This window comes from Hordeum vulgare, chromosome 3H (assembly GCF_904849725.1).
Source record: "Hordeum vulgare subsp. vulgare chromosome 3H, MorexV3_pseudomolecules_assembly, whole genome shotgun sequence".
NCBI classification, from domain to species: Eukaryota; Viridiplantae; Streptophyta; class Magnoliopsida; order Poales; family Poaceae; genus Hordeum; species Hordeum vulgare.
Window position 1 is genome coordinate 573,708,355 of NC_058520.1, and position 23,670 is coordinate 573,732,024.

General features: G+C 42.2%; 1 long non-coding RNA gene and 1 pseudogene across 1 annotated transcript; one reads left to right on the plus strand and one right to left on the minus strand.

The window, feature by feature from the left end:
* Positions 1 to 4,905: 4,905 nt before the first annotated feature.
* Positions 4,906 to 5,649, plus strand: LOC123442361 (annotated as a pseudogene).
* Positions 5,650 to 19,808: 14,159 nt separating this feature from the next.
* Positions 19,809 to 21,010, minus strand: LOC123440704. Its single transcript, XR_006630348.1, has 3 exons — positions 20,316 to 21,010; positions 20,045 to 20,230; positions 19,809 to 19,900 (listed from the first exon to the last, which is right to left on the minus strand). It is a non-coding gene; the product is annotated as an uncharacterized LOC123440704 (long non-coding RNA).
* Positions 21,011 to 23,670: the final 2,660 nt, after the last annotated feature.

Consider the following 23,670-nt stretch of genomic DNA (forward strand, 5'->3'; position numbering starts at 1 on the left):
GGAATCGCCGCCACCACGAGGCGGAACTTGAGCAGAACCAATCTAGAGCTCCGACAGGGCCGTCCTGCCGGGGAAACTTCCCTCCCAGAGGGGGAAATCGTCGCCATCGTCATCACTGCTACTGCAACAAAAGACCTTCCAACGGCGCCAGAAACAAGCGTGTTGATGGGAGACTATTCTTGTCTTGATACTCCTCAGCAACGGCACCATGAATCTCTTTGCTACGGCTACGCCTTTAGGGACTTCCTTGGCAAATATGCAAAGGATTCCCTCGTGGCCTTGGAGCCTTGCGTTGGTGTTCCCTCGAAGCGGAAAGGGTGATGTAGCATAGCGGCGGTAAGTATTTCCCTGCCTTGACCTCCAGTGAAGGATTGTCACAAGTACCAGCACAAACACAAAGAGCTTGCACCCAACGCTATGAAGGGGTTGTCAATCCCTTATAGATTGTTTGCCAAGTGAGAACTGAAAGCAAAAAGAAACAAAGCAAAGTTAAAGCGAAAGTGGAAACGATAGGTGTGAATAGACCCGTGGGCCGTAGTGTTCACTAGTGGCTTCTCTCATGAAAGCAAGTAGACGGTGGGTGAACGAATTACTGTCGAGCAATTGATAGCACCGCGCAAAGTCGTGACGTTATCTAAGGCAATGATTATATCTATAGGCATCACGTCCAAGACAAGTAGACCGATACTTTCTGCATCTACTACTATTACTTCACACGTCGACCGCTATCCAGCATGCATCTAGTGTATTATGTTCATGAGAACAGAGTAACGCCTTAAGCAAGATGACATGATGTAGATGGACAATCTCATATCTACAATAAAAGCCCATCTTCTTACCCTTGATGGCAACAACACGATGTGTGCCTTGCTGCCCCTTCTGTCACTGGGAAAGGTCACCACACGGTACGAACCCAAAACCAAGCACTTCTCCCATTGCAAGAATCATAGATCTAGTTGGCCAAACAAAACCCAAGACTCGGAGAGACTTACAAGGATATCAAATCATGCATATAAGAAATCAGCAAAGACTCAAATATATATCATAGATAATCTGATCACAAATCCACAATTCATCGGATCTCGACAAACACACCGCCAAAGAGGATTACATCGGATAGATCTCCATGAAGATCATGGAGAACTTTGTATTGAAGATCCAAGAGAGAGAAGAAGCCATCTAGCTACTAACTACGGACCCGTAGGTCTGAAGTGAACTACTCACGAGTCATTGGAGGGGCGATGATGTTGATGTAGAAGCCCTCCAACTCCAAAGTCCCCTCCGGCAGGGCACGGGGAAGGGTCTTCAGATGAGATCTCGCGGAAACGGAAGCTTGCGGCGGCGGAAAAGTGTTTTCGTGGATTCCCCTCTTTTTTCTGTAGTTTAGGGAATATATAGGCGAAGGAGCTAGGTCAGGGGGCGCCAGGGAGGCCACAAGCCTGGTAGCCGCCGCCCCCCTGGTGGCGGCTACAGGGCTTGTGGGCCCCCTGTGGCTCTCCTGCCTTGGCCCTCAAGTCCCCTGATCTTCTTCCGTTCTGGAAAATTTTATTTTGGGGATTTTATTCCGTTTGGACTCCGTTCCAAAATCAGATCTGAAAAGAGTAAAAAACACAGAAAAACAGGAACTGGCACTTGGCAGTAAATTAATAAGTTAGTCCCAAAAAAGATATAAAAGGTACATAAAACATCCAAAGATGACAAGATAACAGCATGAAACCATCAAAAATTATAGATATGTTTGAGACGTATCAATCGCCAACACTCCTCTCATTGGAGGGGACTCATCTTCATCAGCACCATCTAATCTCCAAACCCTAGTTCATCTCTTGTAACCAATCTCCGTCTCGCGACTCCGATTGGTACTTGTAAGGTTGCTAGTAGTGTTAATTACTCTTTGTAATTGATGCTAGTTGGATTACTCGGTGGAAGATCGTATGTTCAGATCCTTAATGCTATTCAATACCTCTCTGATCATGAACATAATTATGCTTTGTGATTAGTTACGTTTGTTCCTGAGGACATGGGATAAGTCTTGCTATAAGTAGTCATGTGAATTTGGTATTCGTTCGATATTTTGATGCGTTGTATGTTGTCTTTCCTCTAGTGGTGTTATGTGAACGTGTACTACATAACACTTCACCATTATTTGGGCCTAGAGGAAGGCATTGGGAAGTAATAAGTAGATGATGGGTTGCTAGAGTGACAGAAGCTTAAACCCTAGTTTATGCGTTGCTTCGTAAGGGGCTGATTTGGATCCACTAGTTTAATGCTATGGTTAGACTTTGTCTTAATTCTTCTTTCGTAGTTGCGGATGCTTGCGAGAGGGGTTAATCATAAGTGGGATGTTTGTCCAAGTAAGGACAACACCCAAGCACCGGTCCACCCACATATCAAACTATCAAAGTAGCGAACGCGAATCATATGAACATGATGAAAACTAGCTTGACAAAAATTCCTATGTATCCTCGGGAGCGCTTTACCTCATATAAGAATTCATCCAGGCTTGTCCCTTGCTACAAAAGGGATTGGGCCATCTTGTTGCACCTTTGTTACTGTTTTTACTTGCTACTCGCTACGAATTATCTTATCACACAACTTTCTGTTACCGATAATTTCAGTGCCTGCAGAGAATACCTTGCTGAAAACCACTTGTCAGTTCCTTCTGCTCCTCGTTGGGTTCGACACTCTTACTTATCGAAAGGACTACGATCGATCCCATACACTTGTGGGTCATCAGGCAGCCACCCCTTTATCCTTGCCAATTGTCTCTTCCAACTCCTCCCACGTTTCTCAGTATGTACTTGGTGAAGCCATGCTGGAATTCTGCTCCAGCCACCACCATGTCATCGTGTTGGTTCAGATCGCATTTTTCTATTCTCCCTCTCTTGATGTATCAGGAATGAGGAAACGCCATTGACACGGACGTGTGCTAAACTCGGAGGTGTCGTACATGTGGTGCTTGGATCAGATTGGACCGCGACGCGAGTACGAATACGCCAACCACTATCTCTAGATCGTTAATGCTTTCGGTCTACAAGGGTATGTAGACACCTCTCCCTCTCATCTCTAGCATCTACATAGAATAGATATGGAGTGTTTTGTAGGAATCTTTTTGTTTCCCATGCTTCATTGCCAACATGAAGCCCACGCGGTGGTGCAAACGAATCCGAGATGACTCCATATTTTTCTACGGAATACCTCACCGAGGTTACACATGACATGATCCAGTCAACCAAATGATGAGCGAAACCAATGGTTTGCATCATTTGCTTAATGTAATCCCAGTCAACCCTATCATAAGTATTAGATAGGTCTAGCTTGTACGCAAAAAAAACTTTTGGTGAGATCCTTAACTTGCTTGATATGATGAATACACTCAAATTGAGTTAAGGAGTTATCAGTGATCATACGTCCTGGGATGAATGCACTTTGCTTTGGTGAAATAATGTCATCAAGAATCGGCCTCAAATGGTTAACCAAGCACTTAGAGACCACTTTATATATGACGTTACGTAAACTAACACTAGTAGAGAAATAGCTAGTCACAACTTTTATTGGTGGTGCATCATTTTCCTGCAACGCAGCACTATTGTTTTTTTCAAATAGCATTGTCGTCGGTTAAATTGGTACGCGGTTGTAAATGGTCAATGGTGACGTGTATATTTTTGGAAACACCATAAATTTCTGGCCCACCTATACTCAGCATGTGGAAGATAGTGGTGGCATTACATTTCTGTGCATGCCACAGATAATTAACTAGTGCTGGTGTGTGAGATTATTGTACGTCACACATTATATTTCCATTTAAATTAGTATTTTAAGTATTTAAAGATCATATGTGCTAGTTAGAAAATATCAAACATTTTATTTTACATTTTGGACATCATTATTGTTAACAGTTCTAATTTTGAGTATTTAATTATGTTTAGTCTGTCATTAAGCTTAATTAGTATATTTTTTATTCGGGCTATTATTAGCTATGGCGTTGCATATTAGATCCATGCCACTAAAGGCTCACCCTAGTAAACACCCATGCCTTAGTAAAAGACATAGTCCATATGCCCTTTCATTTCAACTCCCCCTCGACCAGCCACCACCCGTCACCGCCCATCGCCGCACCGTCGCCGCCCCTTCGTCAACCAGTAATGTTGAATCCTCTCCTTCCCCTCCCGTTGCATCTCCTTCCAATGTGTGGGATCCGTCTATATGTTGATTTAGGATTGCTTTGTGTAGACATTTTAGTACATATATATAATGGATTGCTTTGTGTGATGTAAAATCGGAATTTGATTCCATGGATTGTTTTGTGTACAAACTTTAGTGATAATCCGATGTAAAATCTGATTTAATAGTGCATTTTGAGTAGAATTGTTTTGAGTGTCTAGAATGTTAATGATTCTAGTTCAACTTAATTTGGTAGTGTAGTCTAGAATGCTAGAGGAATAAATAAAATGAACTCCTAATGTAGCATTTTGAGTATAATTTGTTTATTTGTGTCTCCCTTCATGGATTTTGTTTATTTGTGTTTACATGTCACTAGTGTAGAATTATACATGTTACTTGTGTCGGTTCACTAGTCTAGAATCCAATTATATACTTAGTTTTTAATATGTTTTGGGTAGAATTGCGCAACCACCACCATTTCGAGTGTGCAAGTCAAGGTGCGCAACTAGCGTTGCAACTGCCACGTTGTTCGACATTTACTTACAGCCGTGTTTTGTTCCTGCGGCAGTAAGAAATTATGAACCTTCTAATAGTTTGTGCTTTTGTTTTTGTTTCTATTTCCACTAATGCATTGTGTTTTTTTTTCTTACACAGGTCGTCTCTTGCAATGTGAGATTGGATTTTAATGAACTCATATCCGGAGACACTATCATCTTCGACACTCCTCGGGCCTCCTACACTATGAAGGTCAATAAGGGACGAAACATAACCCAGATTGGAGGAGATGAATTAGGTCCGTTTCATTGCACGCATGCATCTCACTAGGGTTGAATTGATCAGCTTCTCCTTCAGAAGATAAACTCTAAGGCTTGTTGTTATCTATCTCAACTATGAGGAAGAAGATTATGACCCACTTGATGAACCAGTCTTTGCCCAAAGAATGACCAGGCTGAGCGAGGATGAAACTGACACGATTTGGGAAAAACTTCTGCCACGTGATGCCTACGTTAGGATGCCATTTCTGACGTGCGTGACACGGGCGATGGTTCGCCGCCGTGTCATGGTATGTTACTTATTATTGTAGTAATTTGATGTCCTTAGTATATATTAGTGTGATGATATGCTTAGTGTAAAATTTAATGATATGCTTAGTACATATATTAATTATGTGATGATATGCTTATAGTGTAGTAATGTGACATGATCATCATGTTTGTTTTTTCAGAGATTACCTAAGAGTCTATGTATGAGCTCTGGCATCGAGCCGGATGAAGAAGGCATCACTGGATTACGCCTTATCACAAGGGGCTCCGTCACCACTTGTGCTTATGCAGTGCATATGGACGGGTGAATTATCTTCAGTGCAGCTGGATGAAGCAACTTCCTTGCTCGAAACAATCCCCGGGTTGGACATATCGTCTTAGTCACTATCACGAACACCCACGCAATGACTTGCGGATGATGATCGGTATCGACCTCCTTTAAGTATGTTAGTTTGCTCGTGCAAAATGAACTCCTTATTAACTATGCTCAGGTTTGTGAGGATTGTCATTAATTCCTACTTGTGAGATTGACACTTATTATTAACTGGAATGCACTGTTTTATTAGACTAGTTCGTTGTGTGCAATGCTAAATGCTAAATGTTATGTGCTGCGAAGTTTTTTTTTGGCTGCACAAAATGTTCTTGATGTGCAATGTACATGCAATGCCGCAAGGTGAACGATTACAGTTGTGGTGTTACCTACATGACACGCCATTAACATGAAGAATACCGCTGGCGTGGGACCCAACACCACCAGTATTTTTTAACAGTGACGCGATATTGGTGGCGTAGGGCTACAACGTTAACAAAGATTTTTTTGCCACGCCATAGCTAGGCTTTTCTGCACTTGTGTAATATGCCTGAACTCAATGATCTTAACCGGGTGCGGAATTTTCGGAATCAACACAATAATAATATTGCTTACCTCCACTCGCATGACTTCGGACCTAAAGAATTCCCTAACCGCAACAACAATACTCTCCTTCATATTGCCCCAGTTGCGCTGAAAATCATGCCAAGAAGCCATCAGGGCCAGGGGCCTTCAAAGGACCGATTTGAAACAACGCGTGTGAGATCTCCTTCTTAGAAAAGTCGGCACATAGAGAAGCATTTGTAACATCATCTATAACAGGCCCAAAAAGATCAATAATGGGTGTTGGATCCAAAGATGGGTCCATAGAAAAAATGCATTTGAAGCAATCTGTAGGCACATGCCCCATCTCATCATTCTTAGTGAACAAATTAGCATCGGTATCTTCGAGTTTCTTTATTCTTCATTCTGGTTTTTTAGATGCATGCATCCTTCAATGCAACATCTAGTTTGCTTAATCGGCTTGTTTTCATGTAAGGGAATATATTCACACCCACCTCACCTTCCAAATATTTTATTCCACACTTTATCCAACCCCATAAAGGACACTCACTGCACCCGTTTTCAAATTAGTTCGAATTTTAGGGCTGTCCTAAATTCACTCTTTAGCTTTAACCAAGTATAAAAAATAATATAAACATCTCAAGCAGCAAATTAGCTAGTTTCACTAGATTATTTATAAAATATTAGATATATTAAATAGATTTTATGTAGTACATCTTAGCACATTTTCCTATGGTCTCGCTCAAAGGTAAAGAAGTTTGACTTAAGATAAAGTAAGAACTTCAGATTATTTGGAGTGGATAGAGGATAAAGTTTTTGCAATCCGCGATTGTCTTTTGAGAAATTCACGATAACATATTTTCTTTGAGATGTAAAGATGGCAAGGGTGTGGAACCGTTTTGATCGTGTAAGCTTGGAGTATGTTATTTTGACTCTCATTTTCTTCCCCTTCCTCCACCAAACTCACAAGGAGGAGCATAAAAACACCCTTTGATTTTCCCCCTAGAATTGACACAGCAATTAGAATCTCACACATGTGTTGGTAGCAAAGTAACTCTGGTAACCTATGCTAATGTTCAGGGCCTCTTTGGTTTGGAAATAGAAGAAACATAGGAATTGGGTGTCATGGCCTCTTTTGAATGTTATACATATTTTGTTTGGTTGCACCAAACGCTGAGTTTTCTTATTCTTTCGAAGTATTAGAGGCATGACATAGTTGTCACTGAAGCAAAAAAGATCCCATCGGGTTGGACTCAAAGGAAATTTTCCTATGGGATAGCATTCAAAGTAGGCCATGGAAAATTTCTTGTGTTTTATATTACTACAAACCAAACATGCTACATAATAAAAAAAATTGTGGAATAATTCTACGTAATTCGAAGGAATTTCCTATGAACAAAGAGGCCCTAGATAAGATGAATGTGTTGCCTGTGATTTTTCTTAAGATCGTAGGATCCTACAAAGATGTATATCCATATGTCAGTAGAACATTAAAAATTATTGTGTAATGTGAAATAATAATCATGAAAAGTGGAACAAATATTTTATATATACTCCATCGTTGCCAAGTTATAGTGCATATATTATTTTACAAACTAAAACTTTGTATGAAAATTATCAACATCCACAATACTAAACCAATAGATAGCATTAGATTCACCACAAAATATATTTTGATACGATATATATTATGTATCATAAATGTTAATATTTGCTCCATAAACCTGGTCAAATTTATGATATTTAACTTTTAAAGCATTCATGCACTATAATTTGGCAAGGAGGGAGTAAAAAATGAAAATTAATAAGTAATATATCCATCATTCTGTGATGTTGCATAATTATGGATGGAGGTAATAATTTTTCAACTTGAGTTTGAAGTATCTAAAACTTCTTTTTGTGAGGCAAAATACCTACAACTTCAATTCCATGGTTAAATAAAATTATATTAAACAACCAAACAAGTGAGAATATTTGTCTTCTTAATTTGGAAACCAAAATTTCAAACTTCAATTCTAAAATTTTCCGATGAAGGGTTGAAATTTTGATCACATCAACATGCAAATGGTTAGTGATTGGAAGGAATAAACAAAGGTTTACCCTAGTGGGCCAAACCAATGGCATGCACAAAACCGATTATAAATTCCCGCATCTTATTCAAGTGATTATTCATTTGCTTGATTTTAGTTTTGACCATTCAAATGTTGCTTCCCACACACCGCCTCGGCTTCCATAAAGGCATTGCATGTGAGATGTTTCCAAGTTCTCACAAAAGCACAACAAAAAACTTGAGGAAAATACTACTCCATTTCCTCAGATTATATACAAAAAGGAAAAAAACAAATATCTACTACTTCACTCTGTTGTAAGCACACTCAAATGTCCACTTGTTATTGTTGTTCTGCCTAAGAAGAGCACAACTAAGAATATAGTTGCATCATGTCAATCTTGTACCCAAGAACAAAAAGGTTTATGGGGTGATTTGAAGCTTGCAACACCATTTCAATATCTCATGCTTGTGTCGGTAGGTAAAGTTACTGCATTTCTTCTTTTGTCTTGCATAACGGCATGACCATGCCCACAAAGATTGATTCCACGTAGTTTGCTTAAAGATTGTCATTCTACCATTCTTGATTCAAAATACGATGGCTAAAAATTATACAACTATACGCTCATAATTTACTTAAATCATTCTGTAAGTGATAGACACTTAAAATAATCTCTACCAACTATAACATGCATTGTTAATTCAACCAAAAATAATCTCATTGCAAAGTTGGTGCCATTTTTATGTTTAGTGGAGATTATTACATGCATTGTTAATTCAACCAACTATAACATGCATACGTTGCCAACTTACTACTTAAACTATCTTGCAATACCAATTTGCCAATGACACAATTTATACTTTGTTTGTAAGTATATATTATTATCTAATAATACACTAGAAACCACTATTAAGATTTTTGCTAGAAAATATGCTTTAGATATCTCTATGATGATATTTCATGATATTAAAGTATCTAGAAACATAGACATAAAACCAGAAATGTATATTTTACTTATTTATACACTTATCAAATCTAATTTAATTTTTATTACGATGCATATTTTAAATTTAGTACAAATAAACGTTACTGGCATATAGGTAAAATTATGTGTATGAATGACGCTTGGAGAACTCGTGAGTGTATGTTCTCCCACATTTAGATATACCTCTTAGACAAGCATACTATACCAATTTATCATTTTCAATATATATTATTACTTATTTTAATATATCTCAATGCAAGTTTCATGAGAAAATATAGCCGAAGCCCTTAGTTTATGTGGTATGCCTTTTTTACGTAAAAAAAATGAGTTCACTTATAAATAAACTGAAATAAAACATATGGCCTCAAATATAACTTTCCATGAAACACATTTTGGGTATCCAATAATTGTTCATGAAGTATATTATTATTAAGTATTGTTATGTGCTTAATTATGCCAACTAAGTAATAGAAAAGTATACATTGTTCAGGCTCAAAAAGTTTAAAGAAGTACAAAACTTGAGTATAAAAATATTTATTTTGATTGGTCCCAGTCTAAAAGGTTATTTGGACCACCGCTAGTAAAATTCTATATTATATCTTCATGATTGGGGAGGGGTTATTTAATTTATAGCGGCAAGTTGGATGATGCCTCAGATCTACGGGTGTGGTCAAGTGATATGGAATATAGTTTGTAATGGTGCTGAAAGCTCCATCTCTTTGCTATCTGAGGGCATAGCCAACACTTCAGTCTGGACCGGTGCCACATCCCTCCATGTCGAATTTGATGTTCCAAACTACACAAAGATGTTGTTTGCACAGTGAAACGAGCACCTGCAGAGGAGGTTGTCTCTTCCCTGACAAAAAGTTGTTTCAACTCTTTTCGGGCCAAAACTATGACAACCTTACTCGTTTTATCTCACTTGCGGTCAGGGAGAGGGAGAGTTGATGTGAAGAATTGGACACTAGGAAGGCTGCATCGTTGGGCCATTCTCATTTCATACAATGGTTTCAGTCCAAAATATATATGTGGAAGCCGGTACATCTGTATAGCGATGCCCTCATAGCTCTTGCCTCGAGGGAAATGTCTCAAGTGCAGCGTGTTCCCTTACCATGTTGGACGGCTAATGAAAAGTAAAATTGTGGATCTCGAGCTCATTTCCTCTTAGCCTGGCTAGTTAAATGCAAAAGTTGCATCATTTTCCGTTATAGAGAAAGCAGAGATTAGACTTTGATAAAGCTATAGTAAAATAAAGAAGCTGGTAGGTTATTTACATACTTCCCATGCAAAGCTGGTCAAAATAAACTGCGAAAACGATACTATAATTATGCAAAGGGTGTGCGTGGCCCTCACTCGATGAGACTTAGTTAAGTCTTAGTGGCCTCATGTCATGTATGTGTGCATAGGGCTGTTTGGCTCAGTCAACTCATTTAGTTTATTTCTGTACTTTTGGGCGTGGACTCTCGTTGTCTTTTGGTTGTTGTTTGTTTTGTTGGATTCTCTTTTCTTGGCTGGGCTTCCCCATGTTACTAACTTTCTGTATTATTTCTTTTTCATTTATGTGCTTTTCATCTCATGATGTAATAAAGCAAGTCATTTTTACAAGTGTCTAGTATACATATCTATCGAGCTTAGTAAGGGCCTCCAAGTAAATTGTCATCATGCCAACATAAAATTTGTAAACCTTTTATATAACCAAGTCGTGCCGGCATAAACCAAGTTGTCATTTCCGCATTCTTTACTATTGTCACCTTACTTCAGAAGCATGTGGCCATGTTCAGCAAGCTCGGGTTTTTTGCTTAGGGACAAGCTGACTATAAGCTTGGGGAAACTGATGCATGCATTTTGCATCACTATTTATTAAAGTAAACTGCACAGATATAATTATGTTTTACATATTACTGCATCATATTACCACCAAACTCCTTTTATTTTGTAAGTTTGCCTCAAAGGGGGTGCAAGAAACTGTTAAGAGAGTGCATAGCACAAATATAATTATGTTTTACATCTTGCTACATCATATCCACATAATCACCACCACCTCTATCAACGCTTATATAGAACGTTTAACTCCATATAAGAAACACAATTGGCTTGCCTTTAGCAAAATTAAAGATTGTGCCACTTGATAGACAATTTACTTTCATTTTTATTTAGATTCTTACACTTGTTCTCTTCATAAAAAAAACCTTTCCAACATTTGTAGTAATTCCTAACTAATTTCCATGCATCAATTCCATCAGCTGCTTGTTTGTACTCATAAAAAGAGGGTGGTAGGTGGTGCTTATGCAAACTGAGATTTGAATTTGACTATGTTTTCTCGCAAAATATTTTTTTTGCTCTAATACAATTTTGTCGATGGAAACGCGTGTGATAAGGCAGTCAGACTCGGATTAGGCCTCCGAGGTCGTTATATACCAGGCTTGGACCGCAGCACAGCAAAGGATTTTGAGGCCGTAGCTTGTGGTTAAGCCATATTGCCATAAATACCCTGGTTTCGGGAAGAAATCCTCGTCGCCGGAATGGAAGCCGCCGCCGGATCCCATGCTCCTATCCCTCGTCCCTCCCGTCGGGCGAGGCGGCCAAGGACCACCTGTTCCTGTTGCGAGAGCGCAGGAGATGATAGAAGAACGCCATCATCCCGGCGGGGCGGTACGACGAAGCGAGCAAGAAAACGGCCTCATCATCTTCTCCAACCTTGCTCCAGCCAGCTCTCCAGTTGGGGCATGAAGCGCGCACGCACACCGCGGATCTTGACGACTCCCATCCGATCCGATTTGCTGCCCTCCCCTCCAAGGAGGGACTGGTCTGATCTGGACGACGGGCCGGCCGGGCTGATCGCCGAGCGCGTCCTCGCATACGACGTCGCCGACTATCTCCGCTTCCGCGCCGTCTGCCGCGCGTGGCGGCGGTGCTGCACTGAACCTAACACTCATGGCGGGCTTGACCGCCGGTTCCATCCCTGGCGGTGGGTCCTGCTCGGCCAACCACTCGCTGCTCCCAACCGCCGTTGCTTCCTCAACTCCTTCACCGGCGAGTTCATCCAAGTGGACATCCCGGAGCTCCTTGATCACGAGCTTCTTGCTGTCACCCCGGAGGGCCTACTTGTCCTGCTCCACGACCACAACCACGTCCGCCTGCTCAACCCGCTCACGCGTCACCTCACAGAGCTACCACCGCTCACCACGCTGCTTCCCTCTAAACGCCATGTCATGCTTTCCTATTTCAGCATAGACGACTTCTTAGCGACGGGCTCTGGCATTGCTAGTGATGATTCAACAGTTGTGGTGACTTGATGTTGATCCGCCGTCAATCGCGTTATCGGTACAACATGTATCGAGTCGATTTGGACACCGGAACACTATTTACCAGTGAAGAGCTTGGGTGGTGGCGCAGGGCGAGCGATGTTCTGGGGCATGCATTGCTCTTTCTCGGTGCCACTAGATGTTTTCCCCTCTGGCTCCATTAGCGCTGACGCCATCTACCCGAGCTTTGACTTTACTGAGAGAAGCCTGTTAGAAGTTGGAGCATATCATCTCGTGGATGGGAGCGTCGAACGACCATCTGGCTTGGTGCAGCGGCCGAATACTCTGGTTGACTGTCTATCTTTGTCCATTACGGTCGAGCTGTAGTCTACCCCATTTCCTTTGATAATTCAGCATGCATGGTTATGCAATATGGACTTTTTGTCCCATTATTGCTAGCATTTGAGTGATTGTATGAAGTTGAATCAACACATTGTTTCTTTGCTGTGGTAAAAAAACCTGTACGTGTAACGCAAATTCGATGGAGATAATAACAATCTTTGCTGCTAATCTTTTCTATTTATTTATTTAATTATGAAACAAGGTAATTGTGCAATTTCAGTTTTTCCACCTGGGCTGCTGTCTAAACTGTGATGTAAATATTGAGTTCACTCAGACTGCGTACAGTCTACAATTTACTTTTCCATTTGAATTCCATATCATTTTCTAATTCCATGTCATTCCTGCCATACCAAAATATTGGATGTTGACTGTGCCTTCGGCCCTCCTTTGGATGAACGCCAAATTATTGGCACGCCAGCCTGAGTCAGCCTTTTCTTTTAGTTCTACGTCAAATTGCCGGCGAAACGGGAGCGGCCAAATCATTCGGCCATATTTTGGTGTGCCCACGAATTGGTCGGGCGGACATCGGCACGAACCAAACAGCACCTTAGAACTCACTCTGTCCTGTAATTCTTGTTGTGGTTTTAGTTTAAATAGCAAAACGGTCCGTAGGTTGCAACGGGAGAAAAAAATCATAATCTTGAATGGCAATAACCACATTTTACTACATCATCGAGGTACACTATCACTCTCATTCATCAAATTCTAAATAATTTTTAAAAATCATGAACATTGTTTTAAACTTGTGATCACATTTGAAGTTGTTAACTTTTTCTAATTCGCAAATATTTTCTAAATCAAGGACATTTTTTGAAATCATGAACATATATGCAAACATTTTTTTAAACTTCTTTCTTTAATCGTCGAACATTTCTAGATTGTGAAACATTCTTGATTTGAGGTAATTTCTATCAAAAGCATTTTTTGGGGTAAAAATGGAATTAACTCTTTTATAACAAGTTTGATTAAATTGAGTAATATGTACTTTTTTGCTAAATTGGGTAAATACTATGACAAACGTGAAACAAGCTATGGGTACAGAAAATGAAGTTCACTCAAAAAATGGCGGATAGGAGGTGCTTATGCAAACTGAAATTTGAATTTGGCTCTATTTCTTTTGCAAAAAAATCCAAATACTTAAAAGTGCAGTTGCACTTTCTAACAGTCCCAAGCCCACCATCCGATCGATCTAGTAGCGCTGAGGTGGCAGCCAGATTCCACGCGCATGCATTTATTTGGGGCTTCCATTTTTTTTTAATTCATAACTTTTGACTCTAGCGTCGAATTTTAAATCCATTTTCACCATTGTGTTTGTCGTGGTGAGTACTTTAAAACAAGATCCTATATAAATAGGTTCCGACAAACTTTTCTTAAGCAACTTGGGGTGATATTGAGACAACTTTAATGCTAAAGAAAAACAACTTCTTATTAGTGTGGGTAGTATAATCGCTTATCAACGAAATTCTTTCAAAATTATCTATCATGACTAGAAGGTTAACTAACTTCACCATTTAGCAACCACATAGAAAATGTCGTCAGCTATTTTCAAATTGAAATGATTAAATTATGTGTCGGATGTGCATGCTCAGCTCCGCATGCGTTAGATGTGCATTAATTCCTGTTAGAAAAATCTAAAAAACTATAACTATCAAACCGTGTGTCGGAATTATGATATGTTTTCACCGTTGGGTTTCTCGTGACGAACTCTTCAAAACGAGATCCCATATGAATATGTTTTGAATATTTTTTTCAAAAAAAATCGATGCTAGATGAGGCAACTTTAGTACTAAACAGAAGCAACTTTGATGCTTGATCAATTACACCGTGTGTATACACTGGAGTTGCGCAAAAAACACACTAAAAGTTGCTAACTTTTTTGTGATACACTCGAGTACTCGAGTGCAATTATGGCAACTATTCATGAATTGCAGGCAACTGGGCATTAATGACAGGCAACTGAACATCAATCATAGGCAATTGACCATGAGTAATAGGCAATTGAGCATCAAAGTTGAGCAATTTTACAATATTTGTAGGTAGCTAAGCATCAATGATAGGCAACTGATCATCATTAACTAATATGCAAAGCTTTTAGAGGTGAATCTAGTCAACTGGTAGTTGCCGTACTCAATTTAGAAGAATCCTTCACTCATAGGTAGTCATACTAAGAGCATCTCCAACAGCTGGTCTAAACGGCTGTCTATAGCCATTTAGACCATGAAGGCAAAAAAAGAGCCTCCAACGGCTCGTCCATATGGACGTCTAAATTTATACATCATCCAAATCGAGCTCCACAACGTCCAGCCTTGGACGATGTGAACACGTCGTCCATAGCGAGAGGGGCGCCAGATTTATCCTTCGCGCCGAGAGGAGGAAGAGGCGCGTGACGTCATCGTGCAGCGCCACCGCCGAGGTACGTCCCTTTTTGCTGTTCTGGATCTAGATGCGGGGGGAGGGAGGGAGGGAGCCGCGCTCGACGCCCGTGGGTGGGGGTGCCGCCACGCTCGAGCTCTGGGGAGGGGAGGGAGGATCCCGCCGCCGTCGCGCTCCGGGGTGGAGTGGAGGGCTATCGGCGCTGCGCTCGGGGTGGAGGGGAGGGTCGCCGCCCCCGCTACGCTCGGGGGTGGAGGGGAGGGTCGTCGCCGTTGGTCCGCTCGGGGGGGAGGGCGACCGCCGCCGGTCCTTTCGGGGGAGGGGAAAGGAGGGCCGCCACAGCTACGAGAGGGGGAGGGAGGGGGTCATCGCGCAGAGGAAGGGAGGAACAGGAGCACGACGCGAGAGGGGTGTAGGTGGGATCTGTGGCTTTTGTATCTGCATTTGAACTGAAGGCATTGGTGTTTTAATTGCAGATGAAAGACGACGGGCGTTTTCTTGAGATGTTGAACTTTGATGTATCAACACAAGTGCCAGATAGTCCAGTTGGGGAGCAAGAAATGCAATCAACTCAAAAAACATTTGCATCTCCAAAGCAAAATAATGCCGCTCCAGCGTCGAACCGCCGTGACGTCGACCATTCGCCTCCTCTTCCTCCTGGCAATCCGCAAATGCTGCAAGAATTAGATCATCGTCGTCCAATGAAGACGACAACGACGAATTCATGAGCATATCCAAAACAAATCTTGTTTCACTTATTGTGTTATAGGAGAGAAGGCACAAGACTTGGAAAGGAGATCAGAGAAGCACAAGATGGAATGATTTAAGAGAGGTGAGAATAGGTGGTATATATAGGCCTGGAATAGAGCCGTTGGAGGTTATAAAATGATAGTTGAACTGATAGCTATAAAATATTATTAAAATATAGGATAGAGAATATAGACGTTCTATATATAGACGTTCTGCTGCAAAACTGGACGTGTGTATGAGGTAATCTTTCTAGAACATTGTCTATGAACATATAGACATTCAAATATAGACATCATATTGGAGATGCTTTAAGGGGGAAAAGAGTTGCTTGTCTATAGCACTAAAGTTGCCTTTATAGCACACAAAGTAGCTTGAAAAAAATTCGTCAAAACCTATTCGTATGAGATCTAATTTTGAAGAACTCGTCGTCAGAAACCCAACAATAAAAACGGATCAAAATTCCGACACTTCAATCAAAAGTTATGATTTGTTGAATTTTTTAAAACGATAATAAATACACATAGTTTCCTTTTTAGCTGTCCTTATGAAGCATTTGAATGGTGTTACCTTTTCCGACGGGTGCGCCCGTTAACACGAAGGAGCGCCCGTGCGCTTGATAGCCAGACTCAATTAGCGTCGTGTTAAAAGAAAGACTCAATTTGCGTCGGGCTCGGATTAGTCCCACACGAATCACTGAAGTCGGCACATCCCAGCCGTTATATAGTCGGACCGTAGCACAGCGCAGGCTTTTGTGAAGAAGAAACACAGCTCCGTTTGTCCCTTCCCTTTTGGGCGGAAACAGTCGTCGTCGGAATGGAAGCCGCCGCCGGATCCCGTCGGGCGAGGCGGCCAAGGAGCACCTGTTCCTGCTGCGAGAGCGCAGGAGGAGGAGGAGCAGACGACAGAAGAAAACCATCATCATCTCGGCGGGGCGGTACGACGAAGCGAGCAAGAAAACGGCCTCATCATCTTCTTCAACCTTGCTCCAGCCAGCTATCCACTTGGGGCGTGAAGCGCGCACGCACACCGCGGATCTTGACGACCCCCATCCGATCCGATTTGCTGCCTTCTCCTCCAAGGAGGGACTGGTCTGATCTGGACGACGGGCCGGCCGGGCTGATCGCCGAGCGCGTCCTCGCATACGACGTCGCCGACTATCTCCGCTTCCGCGCCGTCTGCCGCGCGTGGCGGCGGTGCTGCACTGAACCTCGTTCCCACGGCGGGCTCGACCGCCGGTTCCACCCCTGGCGGTGGGTCCTGCTCCGCGAACCACTCGCCGCTCCAAACCGCCGTTGCTTCCTCAACTCCTTCACCGGCGAGTTCATCCAAGTGGACATCCCGGAGCTCCTTGATCGTCATGATCTTCTTGCTGTCACCCCGGAGGGCCTACTTGTCCTGCTCCACGACCACAACGACGTCCGCCTGCTCAACCCGCTGACGCGTCACCTCACGGAGCTACCACCGCTCACCACGCTGCTTGCATCTAAAGACCATGTCATGCTTTCCTATTTTAGCGTAGACGACTTCTTAGCGACGGGCTCCGGCATTGCCAGTGACGATTCAACAGTGGTGCTCTGCTTCAATTGGTTCTGCATGCTTGGCATGGCCAAGCCCGGCGATGACCGCTGGATTATGCTGAAGTACAACCATGATGGTCTTACAGACACGCCATTAATGTTTGGTGGGCGCTTCTACCATGTTAACTTTGATGGTGTCATGGCGCTGCAAATCTGTCCAAACCAGCCACCACGGATGGAGATGGCTGCCAAGCTGAATATGCGTGTCTCACCAATTTCAGAAGGGTTTCACCTCGTCAACAGTTGTGGTGACTTGATGCTGATCCACCGTCAGATTGTACCATTGACGTCGCGGAATAAATCGTCTTATCGGTACAACATGTATCGAGTGAATCTGGATACCGGAACACTGTTGCCAGTCAAGAGCTTGGGTGGTGGCGCAGGGCGAGCGATGTTCTGGGGCATGCATTGCTCTTTCTCGGTGCCTCTAGAGGCTTTCCCCTCTGGCTCCATCAGCGCTGATGCCATCTACCCGAGCTTTGACTTTACTGAGAGAAGCCTGTTAGAAGTTGGAGCATATCATCTCGCGGATGGACGCATCGAACGACCATCTGGCTTGGTGCAGCGGCCGCATACTCTCGTTGACTATCTATCTTTATCCAATACGGTCGACCAAGAGTAGTTTACTCCATTTTCACTGTTATGTACTCCTCTGTAAACTAATATAACAGCATTTAGAACATTGTTTTAATAAAAGTGAATTCCGTTTTTACCCTGTAGTTGTATACACTTGTGACACTAATTACCCCATCGAGTGAAAATTCGTGTATAATATTCTTTTTAAAAGCTTTGGACACTCGCTTTCTGATGCGTGTCCATCAGGTAAGGTGTGAGGTGACGCCCAAGGTTTAAAAATATATGGAATCATTAACGCAACATGCTGATCCTATCTAACGTAAAAAAGAAAATTGTAAATCTGAGGAAATATTGTGTTAAAAGACACCAAAATCTGATATTTCGATAAAAGTTTCACTAAATGAGGTAATATGTGTCATAAATGTACAATTACAGGATAAAAAGCAGAATTCACTCTTTTAATAATCTAAACACTTTTATGTTAGTTTACAGAGTCCACTTGGTTAGCTAGTATTTAAGTGCATGTGTCTAGTTAGAGATATGTATGGATGACTAGTCCAGATTAATTTGCATACCGAGTCTGCCACAAATTTCTAATCATCTAGCTAGTCTAGTGCGAAGAGGAGTTTAGCCAGAAAATTAAAGGCAAGGGATTGGCATGCACATGATTTCTTTACTCGTGTTACGAGGAGGTGATGCTGAATCAACACACTATGCTAAAATGTATTATGTCCACTCAACTGAAGCTATTCAAGTGCGGGAAGCGCTAACGGTCAGACTACTGATGGTTGGCTTTCATCAGACTAGTGCTAGATCGTTGGATTAAAGTCTCGTGATACGTCAGATTGAGGACGTGGGCCTAGGTAGTTAGCATGCAGTGTACTAATTGCAATTTGTTTCCGTCAATTACTCCGAGATAATCACTTCACTAGCAATAACTTCCTTCTTATTGCTTCTTCTGTGCTTCAAAACGTTAGGGGAAATGGTGCATCTAGCAAACCGGATGCGCATCTGATGCATACTATTGTTCATCGTCAAGTTCGTGCTAAGAGTGAAAGCATACCAATTGATTTTGCTTCTACCGGCAAATTTGCTTCCATGTCAACTGGAGATTGTTTCAATTGGTGTTTTTTTTGTCCAACATGACAATTTATTTTGCATCGTCTACATTGTGATGTAGACGCCAATTTCATGCTTGCATCATTTGTTTTACCATTGTTATGGACTCTCTGAAAAGAATTAAAATAGTATCTGCATCGGAATAAACACGAATTTGCTTCTGAAGAATTTGGAATTTGCATCGAAAGAAGTGAGCATTTGCTTCCATAGAATTTGGAATGTTAATCCAAAGAAATCAAAATTTGCGTTCGTACATAAGAATGACGCCTTGCTTCCAAAGCTATATATTTTGCTTCCAAATCATTATGATCCTATTTTCAGGCTAGAGAATTGCTTACATACAAATATAGATCCAAAGAAGTGAGCATTTGCTTTCATAGAATTTGGAATATGAATCCAATGAAATCAAAATTTGCGTTCGTACAAAAGAATGACGCCTTGCTTCCAAAGCTAATATCTTGCTTCCAAATGATTATGATCCTATTTTTAGACTAGAGAATTGCTTCCATACAAATATATATTTTTCCCACTAAAAATAATAAAAGTTCAAATAAAGTGGGAAATGTTTCCACCGTGATGAGCACGTGTCTTCATTAAATCTTGTATTTGCTTCCATGCTCGTAAGGAAGCACTACACCATCCACAAGGGTGTCACAAATTGCAAGCAAAATGTGAGGACCCAGTCCCTTGCACTGTCGCCATGTGGACAGAAATGATGTTTCTTTTTAACTTCTGACGTGTTTCCTGCATTCAGAGTGCGTAATCATGTGATGAAGTTAGCAAAACCCGATGAATAAATCCAAGAGAGACAGAGAAGAACTTTATAACTACAATGCTTCAAACAATGAAAATATCCCTTGCAGGGCGTTTGACACACAAACCTATTACCTCAAGGTGTGTGTTGCTTCTTACTAACTTCTTATGTGCTTCCTGCAATCATAGTACATAACCATGCGACGACAAATCCAAGAGAGACATAGAATAACTCTACAACTACAATGCTTCAAACAATTGCATAGAAATCTCGGTGTGGTGATTGTTCGTGCTTGGTTGTGAGCACCACATCCCTATAACCTGCAGGAAGAATTAGAGCTTTGTCAATCATTTCTTTAATAAATAGAATACTAGTGTTGTTACACGGATTTCTGAATTCGCATACCTCCAGATCAGTCTTGTATATTAACCATTCAACGAGACCATTGAGAGTTGAGATGGAGCCTATATTTAGAAGATTTTCCCAACCTTGATCTTGAACGAGAGTTCTCCAAGCATCGGGTATAACATGGGTACACTCAACAAATTTAATCGAAGCAAGCATTGCAACCAAAGTAGTAATGCAAATCAAAACACGGGTGAAATCAAAGATGAAATGAATCTAACCCGAGGTCGAGGATGAGTACATGCGCGCGCCGGATGGAGGGGTTGGGATTCGCACGGGGCTTCTTTGCCGAACCAATACGACGCGCCAACGAGGTGGGAGCGATGGCGACGGGGCAGGCCTGGTAGGGGACCGGGGCGGCAAAGGTGGTTCAAATCAGGGAATGACAGAGCAGCGACGGGACGGTGCACCGGCGAGGTGGATCAGCAGTAGCCGCGGGACGGCGCACCGGGGAGGTGGATCAGCAGTAGCAGTAGCTAGTTTTTGGTGCTGAGGAGGATGGCGGCGGATCTAGCCGTCGCGGTGGCCGAGCTTAGGGATGAGCTTGCCCATGGAATTCGAGATGGTGTGGGGTGAATGGGTCAGATAAGAGAGATTTACTCGCCCATGACGTGTTGAGGTTGTTACGATGGTCTGCAGGCGAGATTTACTCCTTGTATTAAATGTGGGATTAGTTGACGGCATGGGAGATTCGTATAGAGATATATGGACCGTGAGATTATAAAAGAATCAACGATCTCGAACTCGTCTGACAAAAGCTTTTTATCAGACTTCCGTCCTGTACTCTCGTTGACTATCTATTTTGTCCTTGTCAAACAAGGTAGATGAGTAGTTTGCCCCCATTTCCTTTGATAATTTAGCATGCATGGTTATGCAATATGCACTCTTTTGTTCCATTTGGTAAGCTAGTATTTTAGTGCATGTGTCTAGCTCGAGGTATGTATGGATGACTGGTCCAGATTAATTTGCATTTCGAATCTGCTACCACAGATTTGTAAGCATCTAGCTAGCTAGTCTAATTAATGCGTAGAGGAGTTTAGCTAGAAATAAAAGTCAATGGATTTGCATGCATATTATCTTGGGTGTTATGATGATGTCTAGTCGAACTAGTTTTCTTCTAGTTGTCGCCGAGAAAGTTTGAACTAGTTTTCTTCTAGTTGTCGCCGAGAAAGTTTGCGACTGCCATGGCGACGAGGATCATGGAGTAGATGGCGGGTGAATAGCTCATGTGCGACACATTTAACATGAATTGGAAAGAAAGCAATGTCGTTCATGAAAATAGCTCACGTATGTCCTTTTAGATGGCCATAATAGACCCTATGTGACGAGGTGGTTAAAACGAGGGGAACGTTCGTCAACAGGAAGTGCAGTTACGTTAAAGCAAGGGTTAAACTGATCAATGCAACTGGTGATGGGTCCCACTTGGTAATGCAATGAGGTTAACCTTTCCCCGTGACTGAACCCATCCGGCTCCCCTGCTCCCTTCTTCGTTCTCGGCGGCGGAGGAGGAGGAGGAGCTTTTGTTTTGGGCTACGTCGTTGGTGGAGATTTCGTTCACAGCCGCCACGGCGGCGTATGTGGTGAGTGTATTTGGCACCCTACATTGTCCTCTATCTCGAATTAGATCTGAAAGTGGGATGGCCTCTGTTTTCGACGGGATCCAGATTAGGGGGTGACGGCGGTGGTGTTAGACTACCCGGACTAGATGGAGGCGTCGGAGACTAGGTAATGTGCACCCTTTTCAACCTATGTGATGTGTCTCATCTACTTCTGCTGCCTCACACTGCCCGCCATTGACAAGCAGGGCCGACGGTGCTCCGACATTCGAATTCATTGTTGAATTCTTTATATCTAAGACAAAGCTAGTTGATGGTGGCGTGCGGGGCATAGAGAGAGATATAATTGTGAAATGGAAGGTTGAATTCGCAGAGATTGATCCACAAAAAATGTAGAGCATGGAAGAGAGGGCCGTAAAGAATATGGTGGAGAAAATTGGGGAGAAAATTTTTTGGGGTCCAGAGCAAGAGGTAGCATTGTTACGGTTTGGTAATTGCAAGGGTGCTTATGTGAGAATTTAGAATGGTGAAGAGATGGTTGATCAAATCGATCGGCAAGACGGGTGGGTAAGAAAATGGACTACCTTTCATGCGGAGCTCGTTGAGCTGAAATTAGATTCTAAGGTTGGATGTGTGTCGTCAAAGTTGGCTTCGCGGATGGTAGATGATGATTGGGCTTCATAGAGATAGATAACGTCCATGTGTATGGATGAAGTGACAGTAATAGAGGGACTGGATGCAAATGCACTAGAGGGTTGTGATGGTGCTGCAATGGTTATTTTGGTTGATTGGAATGCAGTGGAATTAGAAGACACTACTGATTTGGTCATTGCACCAATGGCTGACATGAAGATGGCAAAAAAAATTGGCATTCGAGTAGATGATCAAGATAAGACAGGGATAAATCAAGTTTTCCTAGTGATGCTAACGGAGATGCATGTGAAGCGGAAGAAGGTTCCTACGAAAAGGCCGACGCCTTCGTCCACTCCCTCCGCCCCAGTGAGATGTTCCCCGATGATGTCGTTCAACGGTGTTGCTTCCACCGCAGGCGAGGTGTTCGGTGAAATGGCCGGAAGGTATGCATCTTCGATCCCTTGTTCTTGCTTCGCTTTTCACCATTGTGGTAGCACGTGACTTGATGTCACTCAATGTGGCGGTGGTTCGAATAATGCCACTGTCGAGTTCGTGAATTTGTTGGACACCAACACCATCAACATCGATCAAGCCCCGTTCGCGGATTTCGATTAGAATAAAATGGAGGGTGGCGTGGATGATCACGGTGGTGAAGATGAAGTGGAGGAGGTAGATGAGGGGGCGTATGAGCAAGCGCAAGCAAAAAAAGCATGATATCAAAGAACTACACGATCTTGGAAGATCAAATCTTGATCAAGGCTTGGAGTGCGGTGTCTCTGGATGCTTGCACGGGTACGTCTCAAACCTCCAAGAGATATTGGCAAAGAATCGAAGATCAGTACTTCTGCACGATGACCAAGCATCCCAATAGGACACCACGGATCGTCCGGTCACTCCAAGGTCGTTCGACGTGATCAAGCCGATTTGTAGCCGTTGGGTAGCTTGCTTGGAACAAGTTCGCAATGCACCTCCAAGTGGAACCGTGAAATCCGACTATGTGAGTTCGTTTTTACGGCCCAAGTTGTGCACATCATTTGCATCATATGAATTGATTGCATCATTTGACTTTGTTTTAATTGTGTATGACAAAATTTTCCAACAAAGATACAAAGACATGGAAGCTTCCAAAGGTAAAAAATTAAACTAGAGCATTGTTGGGATATGAT